Below are 12,215 nucleotides of genomic sequence, written 5' to 3' on the forward strand. Positions count from 1 at the left end.
AATATATAAAGCTTTTAAAGGCATATAATAAGTTCAATTTAGTTTTTTATTTTTATTTTTGGAATTTGTTTTAATGTTAGTGGGTATTTGCGTTCACATTAATTTTACAAACAAAAATATAAAAATACTCATGAAACTTTGTATTTATCACTAGAAAAACTCAAATATATATTGGTTTGGATTTGAAGCAGTTTTAATACAATGGATCTTGGTGGAGATAAATGCTGAAACTTACTATATAATTTGCTTTCCCTACATTTTACAGTATTCACAATCACACCTCTAAAATATGGTGCATTATCCCCCATTCATCTCCAAGTACATTCGCACTCGTAGGCTGTGGATGTGCAGCCTGCTCAACAATAGTAGTGTGAAAATTGGAATCATTAAAACAACATCCAATTACATTAGTAAAGGGAGAGTGAAGTATGTATGATCACATGAAGTAATTTTTGCCGTACTACTATCTTTTAATAATAGTGTTTTTCTACTTCGTGAAAAGGTTCAGTTATGCACGAACTTGTGATGAACTCTGAATCATATAAGTGGCTAAGGAAATTCTAGTAATGCAAAGACACACAAATACTGTGGTGTGAACTTATAAGATTTTGGTTGTTTAAACCGTCTTTTTTGCTGTTCTAACCAAAATATATATGCATTCTTGCTAATTTGTTCCAATAGAATATTGGAGAAAACTTATATAAAATAATGGTATAATACAGTATGTTTTGGTTTGATTCAACTGCTAGGTTATTGTGTATTTGTTTGAAAAGCCAGCTAGACGTCATAAAGTTCCGGTAACACTACCCCTACCTATTATATTTGCAATCTATATATCTATATAAAGGAGAATCTCGAGTGTCTACGTGGCAGCCTTGAGATGGCATCAAACTTCCTTCTCATTTTCTCAAGCCCTCACTGATTTATTCTCAATTCTTGCGATATTAAGTTGTGAAACGCTTATCATTATCATCATGATTATTAGCAGAAATACCAAGAGGCAATTCATTCACCAACCAAATCGAATTTAATCATCATCGCTTACGGTCTTCTTGCCTTCCCATGCCAAATAGTATGAAGTGATTGCTATAAATCTACTACAAACTACAAAAATCAATAGGAAAGTACCAAATTGCGTCTCCTATGGATTTCACGCTCTGGTAATTTTTTAATTTTTTGATTTGTGATTTTTTATCACATATCAATCTGTGTTAAAGATTGGATTTTTTGCTTAAATGTCATCTGGGTATGTGTTTTTATGCTTTATTTTAGTAACTATGTTGTTATATGCTTCATCTGTTGTATGTTTGTTGCCAATTACTTGCAATTTAGGATAATTTGGGATAAGAAAAAATCGAACTTTGTGGTGTGTTGATTTATGACTATGGGCTAAAATATGAGTGCTTGTGATTGGAGATTTTTCAACAATTGATTTTGTTAGTGAGATTGGAATTTTTTGGGGGTGGAGGAGGTTTGGAATAAGGGGGGAACTATCGATAGGTTCTTTAAGGATTTGTATATTAGGATCTTGAATCAAAATTCTTAGTTAATGACCAGGTTAGAGTTTTGTATTGGTTTTTACACAAAAATTATAAGCAGGGCATATAAAGCAGGTGTTATGGTGTTATCAGGGGTTGTGAGAGATTTGTTAAGTAAAAGCAAAAACCACTATGGGACCGGGCAAAAATTATTGACATCTTGGGTGCTAAGTTGGCAAAGAGTGCAGTTGAGGTGCCAATTACATGGAATATACAAGTCAACACTTGGTTGCGTCACTGTTAACCTCTCTTACTTAATCTATGTTTTGTAAATTGTAAGCGTTGTTTACCCCATCCTCCTAACTATAAGCAAGGCAAGTTGACAAACTATCTCAAAAAATTTCACTCTTACACAAACAGACTAAAGTCATTATAGACGGTAATTAACTGTTAAAGAAATACATTTAAGATGATGTTTTTTCCCTCGAGATGTCTATGGGAGACTCCTCCAAAAAGGAAAGAAACCAAGTTTATTCCACTTGCTGGCTACACAAACTGTCACTGCTGTTTGGCATGTAAGTCTTAGGAAAGAGTTCTCTGTCTTTACTCTTACGATGTGTATCTCCCGTTTTTGTTCTACTCGGTGCTAATTTCGTTATTAGTCGTTATTAGTCTGAGGCTTGCATATATTATTACTATTTTTGTTTAAGTCTTGCTAAAATTATTATTGTAACTGCCAAAAGTAATTTCTATTGGAGTGCCATGTTAACATTTTTAAAAAATTAATGACTAAAAATGGGAAATTAAAGAGAAGAAACAATTAGGGAAGAGGATCTATGCATTTTTTAATTGAAGGTTCTTAATTTTTTCTACTTGTAATGCCATCAAATCGTACCCGTCAATGTAGTAGTAGGATCATTCTCATTGTCTTTGATGGCCTTTTAATTCTCAGAATGGAGTTAATATTTCACTAATAATAGGTGTCGCTCTGTCACGCTACAGTCTGACAAGGTAACATGTTATCTTAATTAGGGACGAGAATTATTAAGAGCCTTACAATGCTCAAAGTCATGAATTCTTTTTTATTTTTTGGGTGTGTGCATGATGTGTGTTTGTACATATGCATCATATCTGGTGTAGAATTGTTGCTTCTTCAGTTTGATTAATTTGGGTGGTTTGTTTGTATGACAGGGTTTGTATCCTGGATACTTATATTCTTCATTCATTCAATTCTACTTATAGTTGGTTCAAGAGGTAACAAACAGGCATCTCAGATTCTTCAATGTTATATTAATTGGACATTTCTGTGTTAGTCTTAATTTTAACTTTACATGTTTATGAACAATCATTTACAGATGGTAGCAAATGATTACTCCGAAAATGGCTATACTTCAGAAGATTCTTTTCGTCATGAACTTTGCTTACACAATTCTGGTTCTGAACTATGCCTGTGTCGGTTTTTTAGTAAGTTTTACGTCTTTTTATAAAGAAGAGAAGTGGATTTTAGGAATTGATCTATTTATAAGATTAAGGAAATTTAAGAAACTGTTTACTTGATTGATCAGGGGTGTTAATTTTAAATGAAACACTAAGTGCATACAAAAGTGTGTACTTTGTCGCAAGTGATATTTCAATCCTATTAGTTCTTATTGGTAAGATCATTAAACCTGCAAAGCCAGCAAGAACTAAAGCTCTAAAAGACAAATTAGGTAGACTTTCATCTTTAGAATTGAAAGTTATTCATGGTCTGTAAACCAATGTATCTTACTGCGATACATTGCCTTCATATTGAATTTATTATTGCTTATACAGTTGAATCTTTTCCAGGTATACTTCGGTTTGAATTTATCAGACATGTTGGATGAATGAAAATTGTAGATACGACAAGTAAAATGTATACTTCTTTGTTGTGGGAGCTTGCTCAGCGTCTTTATGACAAGGTCTGAGTTTTCTTTTTGTTTGAACAGTGAAGTATTCTATCGTTTACTGTATTTTATATGTTTGCAAGGGGAAATATTTCTCAGACGATCCTGTGATGATATGCAGTGTCTTAAGAAGATGAATGTTTTATATCTTATCCCCTGTTGAGAATTGCTTCCTGCAAATATTAGGCAGCCAAATTTGTTGTTGACTGGTACATTATTTTAATTTCTTGAAATTTGCGGAAATGGTGAGCGTATTGTAGCATTTTACTAACAGTATACTATCAATTTGTTATTAATTTATTTAAATTTCTTTGAAATTTGCGGATATAGTGAGTGTATTGTAGCATTTTACTAACTGTATACCATCAATTTGTTGTTATATTATTTTATTTTCTTTAAACTTTGCGGATATGGAGTGTATAGTAGCAACTCTTATGGATAATCTTTCATAAATTAATATGTAAGTCATGAATATTATAATATGCTTTCTAATTTGACAATCAATATATTAAAAATTTGAGCCTCCTAATTTGACGATCAATATATTGATTTTTTTTGTAAATTGTAATTTATTGTGTTTGATCATATTGTTTATTATTAATTCGAATATTTTTGTTGTTATATTTGTATGCAGATTTAAGTTATATGGATCCCCATACCTTATTCACCTAATAAGCTGTAGATTTCTTGTAAATTTAACCATATATGGGCATACCGGTGGTTTTGTAGGCGAGAAAAAAGATGGTTTTGCATATACTGCCCAGGTAAACCAATAATGAAAACTAGGTGACCAATGGCTTGACCACCTCTCTGCACCGCGACAGAGCTGCAAAATATAAGCTGGTATAACATTTAATCAGCACTATATGATGTATTCATTCGGTGCAACTCTTTGGAAATAATTTTACGTGCACCCAAAACTACTATACAATTATAGATTCATTGCAACTAATCATCCTCAACTTGGAAGATGTAGCCTATTATATCTTTGTCAAGGCACGAGGTCACATAAAATCTTCACACATTTGGTGGACTGATGAGAGCTACTTGCCATTAATGGAATGGAGGAATAGCAAGAAGTTTCGATACCGGAAATGGTGATCCGGTCTACAAACCAATGATGCAGAACTTAACAGGATTTAGTTGGGAGTAGAGGATGGAAGTTTAGCTGGGTGGGGAGAAACAACCAGACGCGCTCGTGGACAAACAAGTGATATAGGTATCTTGCTGAATTTGTGATGATAATCTTTATAGAGGAATTTTAGTTATATAGGCTACTGATTTTTTGTCTGGTTTTCAGAGTGATTAAATTTGGCTTTGCCATTTATAAATGTCTTTGCACACTCATATTTTGGGTGTCCCCATTAGAGTGCAGTGTTTCTCCTTAGATGTATGATTTGCATAATTTTGTATGTAGAGAAATATAAAACTGATGTTCTATAGGACCTTAGTTTTTTGTATCATCATGTCTTGATGGAAACGGATCCTTAAAGTGTTTTTTATTTTTTTTAATTTCACATGTATTTTGATCAATCCATCTAAAAACAATCCTTTCAAAATGCTCGGACTTCTGATATAATACATCCCAAGGTTGGAGATGTTTCATCTTATTCATTGTTATCACTTAATATTTTTTTCCTGATATTTTAATAATATTATAATAAAAAAAATTATGACAAAATAAATCGCAATACTTTATTTGATACCATTTAAATTTTTGAAAACATAATTTTAGAACCGCGCGAAGCGCGGTTTTTTCACCTAGTTTTATTGTAATTTTATATCCAATGACATCTTTAGTTAGTTGTCGAGTAAAATTTCAGCTATTACAAACAAATTGTGTATGGATGGTTTTGTACGTAATTACGATCAACTATTATAGTGAGTTATTTCGATTAGAATTGTGATTCAAAATAGTCATATTTACGATGGTTTGTTATATATAAACCATCGTAAATATGACTATTTTGAATCACAATTCTAACAATTTATTAAATTTTAATGGAAAAAGGGGTTAAATGACATTTAACTCATTCAACTCACTACTAATTTTTCAGTCGTGTCATCCAACTCAAAAAACTTTCAACGAAGTCATATACTAAAAGAAAATATTCATTTTAGTCATTACAGACATTGAAAATTTCACAAACGTTAAATCGAGTTGACAATAAACGGAAGTCCGTCTACCAAATCAGTGCCAAATCACATGCCACATCAATAAAATAATCCTCTCAGTTAAGAAACACAACTCAGTTAAAAACCCGACCCTATTATAACCCACTAGGGATGGCAATTTGTACCGAACCGATGGATATCCGATCCGTACCGATCCGATCGGGTTTTACCGAACCCGAATATTTCGGGTTTGGATTCGGGTTCGGGTTTGAGTTTTAAACGCGAATCATTTTCGGGTCGGGTTTGGTTTTACGGCATACCGTTTCGAACCCGAACCGAAAACCCGAACCCCGTTCCGTTCCGACCCGAACCCGAACCCGATCCGAAACCGGTGTTAATATATAAATAATATTTTATATTTTATAAGTAATAATATAAAATATAATATAATATATTACTAATATTAGTACTAAAAAATTATACTTTTTACAAACTATTGCATTATAGTTGTTTAAATATGTTTTTAGCAGCATTTTCACTACAAATATACTAAAGGTCAAGATTGTTGCATTATTTCACCAACAATTTTATTTATAAAGGTATATTATCCATTGTCTTCTCAAAATCTTTAATTCATTCCCAAAAATTTCAATATCGTCATATTTATGAGCAATTTGCTCAAACCAGATCCTAGTAATTTTTTACTAGAGTTTGTGCAAATTAAGGCGCAATTTGATAGTGATCTACAAACCCGAATCCGAACCGAACCCGAACCGAACCCGATGGGTTCGGGTTCGGGTTTAGTGGTTCGGGTTTTTCCGGGTTCGGGTTCGGGTTCGGGTTTGGCAAAAATAATCGGGTTCGGGTTTGGTTTTTGCTAAACCCGTTTCGACCGACCCGATTGCCATCCCTATAACCCACCACTTATAACCCACAATCCCAAAACCACTCCCTGATAATAAAACCCCTAATTATAACACACACTGCAATCAATTACACTGTAAACCTTAAATTTGGAGATGGTTCGAACTCGATCAGGCGTTAAAATTCGTATAATTCAAGAATTAAATAATGGAGACGAAATTGTGATTGAAGATGATAACACTGGAGAAGATAATGAAGTGGATGAGATTTTCGGTGAAGATGAAAATCCGACCACCGGTGAAGAAACAAGTTTAATCATATTTTACTGTGAATTTTCTCTTCAATTAGGATTGTAAGTTCTGTTTTTTGTCCTTTTTCTTATAATGCTCTTTATGTGACAAAATTGGGGTTCTTTAATTACTCATTTACATTTAGCTGGGATAATTTGTATACAGTCAAATTATACTATCGAGGTCATTTTGTTCATGTTCCTTTTTAATCGTACAAAAATAATGTGTAGAAAGTTTATAAGCGTATTGATTTCGAAAATATCAGTATTGATAACTTGAATAATTTATTTAGTGGTCCTGTTGGTGAGTTTGATTCCTTATTTTCTTTGACTCTCAATTACTATTTTGGTGTATGGAGGATCCACCCATAAAAAAATACATTTTTTTCTTGACTCCTAGCAAATATGAGTCAAGTTAGCTAAATACATTTAAGAATTAAATACGAAAATAATACAAAAAATATTTTCTTGTATTGACTAAAATCGAAAAACGTTTTTCCCGAGTCCAATGTCTCTTCTTTCCAAGTTTCTTGCCAGGAAGCCACAAGATCGTACCTGTATTTGATACCATAAAAGCGATATTCAAAACCAGAATTGTAATATTTACCGCCCATGAAGGAGTTATTACTACCGCCGAACGGATTTCTAATGGAAGAATTGCTGCTCTTTATACTACACATAGAAGATGGTAGGAGCTTGCTATAGAATTTTAACAGAGAGATTGCATAAAAGGGGATAGGAGATTACAAGGGGATGGGAGAGTACAAGGTTTAGATGAGGTTCACATGCCACTCCGGACTTAAACAATCATTTCAGATCGTTGAGTCATTTTTTCATCCAATTTTTAACGTCATTAATAGCAAGTGAGCTATGTACAATTTTTAAAGAGATATGTGAGTTGACTGAATTTTTTTGAATTGGATGACCCAACTTAAAGTTAGTAATGAGTTGAGTGACCTAAATGTCATTTAACCCATGAAAAAAACTTAGGTTTGGTTGTCTCTGGATAAAACAAAGTTAAGTTTATGGAGTCCACCATTTTAATGGAATCCAACAATATATATTTGTTCTTCAATTAAAATAATGAAACACATTGCGAAGCATATTTTACAAGCATCACTATTTTAATAAAATTTTACAAATCCAATATATTTTATAATTAGAATACTGCAATACATATTATATTGAGCAATGTGAATATAAATATTCCGCAAACTAAATATGTTATGTAGAACAATATATTTTGCAATATTATAGTTATAAAATTAATGAGATTTGTAACATTATCATTAAAATAAATATATTTGCAAAATATGATTTGTAAAATAATATAATTTATAATATTTTACGCAATATATTATTTGCATGAACTCCATGACTTATATGAAATAGTTACCTCTATAAAACATACAATAATGAGTATGTAGGTTACGAAAATTAATTTTGACTAGTTTACCCTAAAAATTGAGTTCTTGGACTTAAGAATCTGAACTTTGTATTTTCATTTTGTTTAACATCCCAACATCAATAGTTTTCTCAAAATAATAGATAAATTCAAGTTCACTTAAATATAGTTCTCCAAAATAAATCTCACCAAAGTGATACCAATCCAATGCTCCAACTTACAAATCATGAAACAAAATATACTTAAATTGTTCATCTCAAAATTAAAACCACACTTATAAAGTCTGAATAACATTCTAATAAAATACAAAAAAAATAAAATAAATGAGCTCCTCTAGATCCGCACTCGCGCTCATCCCATAAAGTAGCCCACCTAGTTAAGATTACCTGTCGGGAAATAAGGAAACAAAACCGGCAGTGAGCGAAAAGTTCATATACGGATAACCACAATGTCAAGGTTTACAAAAGTTATACATGATGATATATATTAAAATAAACTGATAATCAAATAAAAAGTGCTAACAAAATATGAATGTGATAAAATGTCATGAATACCAAAATCACAAAATAAATATACATGATTTCCCATCAAAATATCCATGCTATACACATACTCTTCCCGTTATAAATAATATTCAAAATAAATTTAATGAAATTCCAAACTTACTTACTAACTTGGGACACAATCTTACACTTAGAGGATGTCCTACATTTTCGGTTATCCAGAATATGTAGTCATCAAATCTTACAGGGGCTTGCATAGCACAAAGCAAATGCTAACCAAAATCTTACAGGGACTTGCATAGCATAAAGCACATGCTACCCAAAATGACCAAACACACACATACAGACTAGTCATGACTCTATACGTGTCCCACTACTCTGGCGACACGCCTATACAATTTAAATACACCATATAGGAGGTGCCAAACACGAGATTATCCACTCGTGACGGATATCTTATAATATCTCCCAAATCATATCATACCACCGTACAACCAAAAATATATTTCTTAACCATCACCAACCAAAATGTCTTACAAAATAGAACATCGGTGCTTAAATCAAACATGACCAATTCTGAAGAATATTAATTTACTCTATGAAGATGATCTTATCTGGAAAAGTACAAAACACGAAAAATGTAGGAAATTATGAGAGCTTTCCAGAATGGTAAGCCTCGTTAAAACTGACCAAGTAACGAATTCAAAGGATAGATATTTGCGGACTGCTGAACAGAATATGCCCCTGAATATTTTAGTAATTAACTATTTACGACATCGAAACTACATATTTAGCAGCGAAATATGAAGATAAAATGTAGAACTCGAAAATACCTTTCAGGAATGATATTACCCATAAAATTTGCATAAAATATCAATTTACTATGAATTTAGGAAGTTAGGACGTACAAGCAGAATTTAACCCACCAGATTATAGAAAACGCAGATTTTAAGATACTTACAAGCATAATTTCAGAAAACTCAAAGAACAAAAAACAAAGATAATCAAATTAGCTTTCCGACAAGTCAAGAATCACAACAATCCAATAAACAGAGAATTAATTACGAATTTCACAAGAATTCAGATTACTAGAACTGAGACACAAGAATCCGATTAAATACACTAAGATTGATAGTATAACGAAGATATCCGTACCTTAGAATTCAGAAAATATGATGGATACTCATGAAATTCAGATGCCCCCAATCCTACTAAACCCTGGTTTAGAATAAAAAGTATCAAAACCTATAAAATTTATATCCTAAACGAAATACGATTGCATATACGTAATTTAATCTTTACCTTAGCTTCAAATAGATTATCATGCTCCTCCCTCTCCTTCTCCTTCTCTCTCTACCTTCCTCGTCCCTGACCAAAATAATAACGTAAGTCTTCCAAACCCTATTCTTTTTTATATATTCCAACGCCTCTTTCTTTTTCTTTTCTTTTTTTTTTATTTATTTAAAAACTACTTTCTAATTAATAAGATATATATAATATATTATTTAATATTTGAATATTAAAAAATATAAATATATGTGGGGGTCTTACATTTTGTTTTCCGGACGTTTATGTATACATCACAAGAAAAAAAAGCATAATAAACAACAGAAAAACTGGTCATAAATTGTCCTTGTTGATTGCAAAACAACAAGAAACTCATGGATTAGAAATAAAAGTTAAATAAACCCTCAACGGACCAACATTTTGGGTTGTTTATAGCATGGGCTCCTTGTTTATTTGTGGCACAATTGCTGTAAGCCTCTTCTGTACCTCTAAAATTATTGTACTGCTCTTCCGTTCCTTTGGCATATGAACCTTTTTTTGTGATAGAAATAAAATATTGGAATTTTTTTTAAAAATAAGTGGAGTATATTATACTTTTTCAAATGTTCTATTTTTTTTTTTTTTTTGCCAAGGGAATAGAACTTTTCATTCAACACTCAAATCATTAAACAGTACATGAATAAAATCGGGAGGGACATCATCCCCTCTCCACACACGATCAGCTAATGAACTACTATGTCTCGCTATGAAGTGAGCCACATTGTTCGCGGAACGTTTAACAAATTTTAGAACCACTTTACGGTTAACTAGTTCAGAAAGAAGTCGCTTGCACTCATCTATCACTCTTCCCAGGTAGGAAAGGTTGATCGAAGAGCAGCGAATAGCCTGTGCTGCTGTCAGGCAATCGGTTTCCAGTACTACGCTTGGCCAAGCTTTAGCTTTAATCCAGCTGAGAGCTTCCCTTATCCCGATTGCCTCTGCAAGCTCTGGATCCAGTCGACCTTGTCTGCAACTCGAAACAGCCTCTACTAGCTTTCCCTCATGGTTACGAGCTACTAATGCGTAAGCATAACAGTTGGATTCCTCAAACAATGCGGCGTCTGTATTCACCTTGATCGTTCCTTCATGTGGTGGTTTCCAATGCACATCCCCGTCATCTAGGGTCATAAACCCAAAGGAGGAGTCATACGACCTATCTTGTGCATTATTCCAGTGATCAAGAAACTGGGTAGCTGAATCTACCACCTCTACAAACTCTGCACCTTTCTGATTCCAAACCATGCTATTTCGGTTTTTCCAGATAGCCCAACAAACCATACAGATTCTCAAAAACTCCCCTCCCTTATACTTCTGGGCTGCACTACTCAACCATTCCTGAAAGCTTTGATCCATGTGCGTATCAATCTGGCACCCCAACTTATTCCAACACAGTTTAGCAAACGGACAGGTTGTTAAAATGTGACCAACAGTTTCCGATTCCAAATTACAAACTGGACATTGTTCTATGACAGCCACTTTTCGACTCAACAACTGCTCTTTCGTAGGCAAACACCCTGTCAAAGCTCTCCACAAAAAGTGTTTTACCTTCAATGGGATTTTTAGATTCCAAATCTTTCGCCAAAAGCCAGAGTTGTCACTAGCATGACTCACACCCCTTACTTCGTTCAAGGCTGCATAAGCACTTCTGACTGAATATTGTCCCATCTTTTCTCTTCTCCAGTACCACGAGTCCTCCACTGCACTCTGGATAGGAATTGAAAGAATTAAAGAAGCATCCCTCTCAGTGAAAATGCTGTTGATGAATTCAGAATCCCACCTGTCTTGACCAGCCACAAACAAAGAGCTTACCTTTATACCATCAATAGATTCATGTCTAGTATGAATGAAAGGATCATCTACGCAAGGTAACCAAGGATCATGAATCACATCAATATTGTTCCCAGACCCCACACGACGACCTGTATATTTCTTTAGCATCTCCTGAGTTTCAAAAATACTGCGCCAAACAAAACTCGGATTACTACCAAGAGAGGCAGTAAGAAAAGAACCACCCGAGTAATATCTTGCTTTGTAAATCTTACTCACTAAGCAATCTGGTCGCGTAATCAACCTCCACCCTTGTCTTCCCAAGGAGGCCATATTAAACTCGTGCAGACTTCGAAAAACCCAGACCTCCTTTTGATTTTTTGACACACAAACGGTCCCAACTCATCCAGTGAATGCCCTTCGCCTTCTTAGTAGAATTTCGCCACCAAAACTTGCACATAATGCTCTCCATTTCACTACAAAGTTTCTTAGGAAGCAAGAACATGCCCATAGCGTAACTAGGTAGTGTCTGAACCACCGATT

At 33.5% G+C, this 12,215-nt stretch overlaps 1 long non-coding RNA gene across 4 annotated transcripts; it reads left to right on the forward strand.

Moving 5' to 3' along the window:
- Nucleotides 1-635: 635 nt before the first annotated feature.
- On the forward strand, nt 636-4,853 carry LOC141717352 (uncharacterized). 4 transcript variants are annotated; one of them, XR_012573595.1, is made up of 6 exons: nt 636-1,160; nt 2,670-2,732; nt 2,834-2,942; nt 3,306-3,863; nt 4,038-4,246; nt 4,380-4,853. It is a non-coding gene; the product is annotated as an uncharacterized LOC141717352 (long non-coding RNA). The 4 variants fall into 4 exon arrangements; XR_012573597.1 differs by having other exon boundaries at nt 3,306-3,418; nt 4,133-4,246; XR_012573594.1 differs by having other exon boundaries at nt 3,306-4,246.
- The last annotated feature ends 7,362 nt before the right edge of the window (nt 4,854-12,215 follow it).

The sequence above is a fragment of the Apium graveolens genome, chromosome 4, assembly GCF_009905375.1.
Source record: "Apium graveolens cultivar Ventura chromosome 4, ASM990537v1, whole genome shotgun sequence".
Classification (NCBI taxonomy): domain Eukaryota; kingdom Viridiplantae; phylum Streptophyta; class Magnoliopsida; order Apiales; family Apiaceae; genus Apium; species Apium graveolens.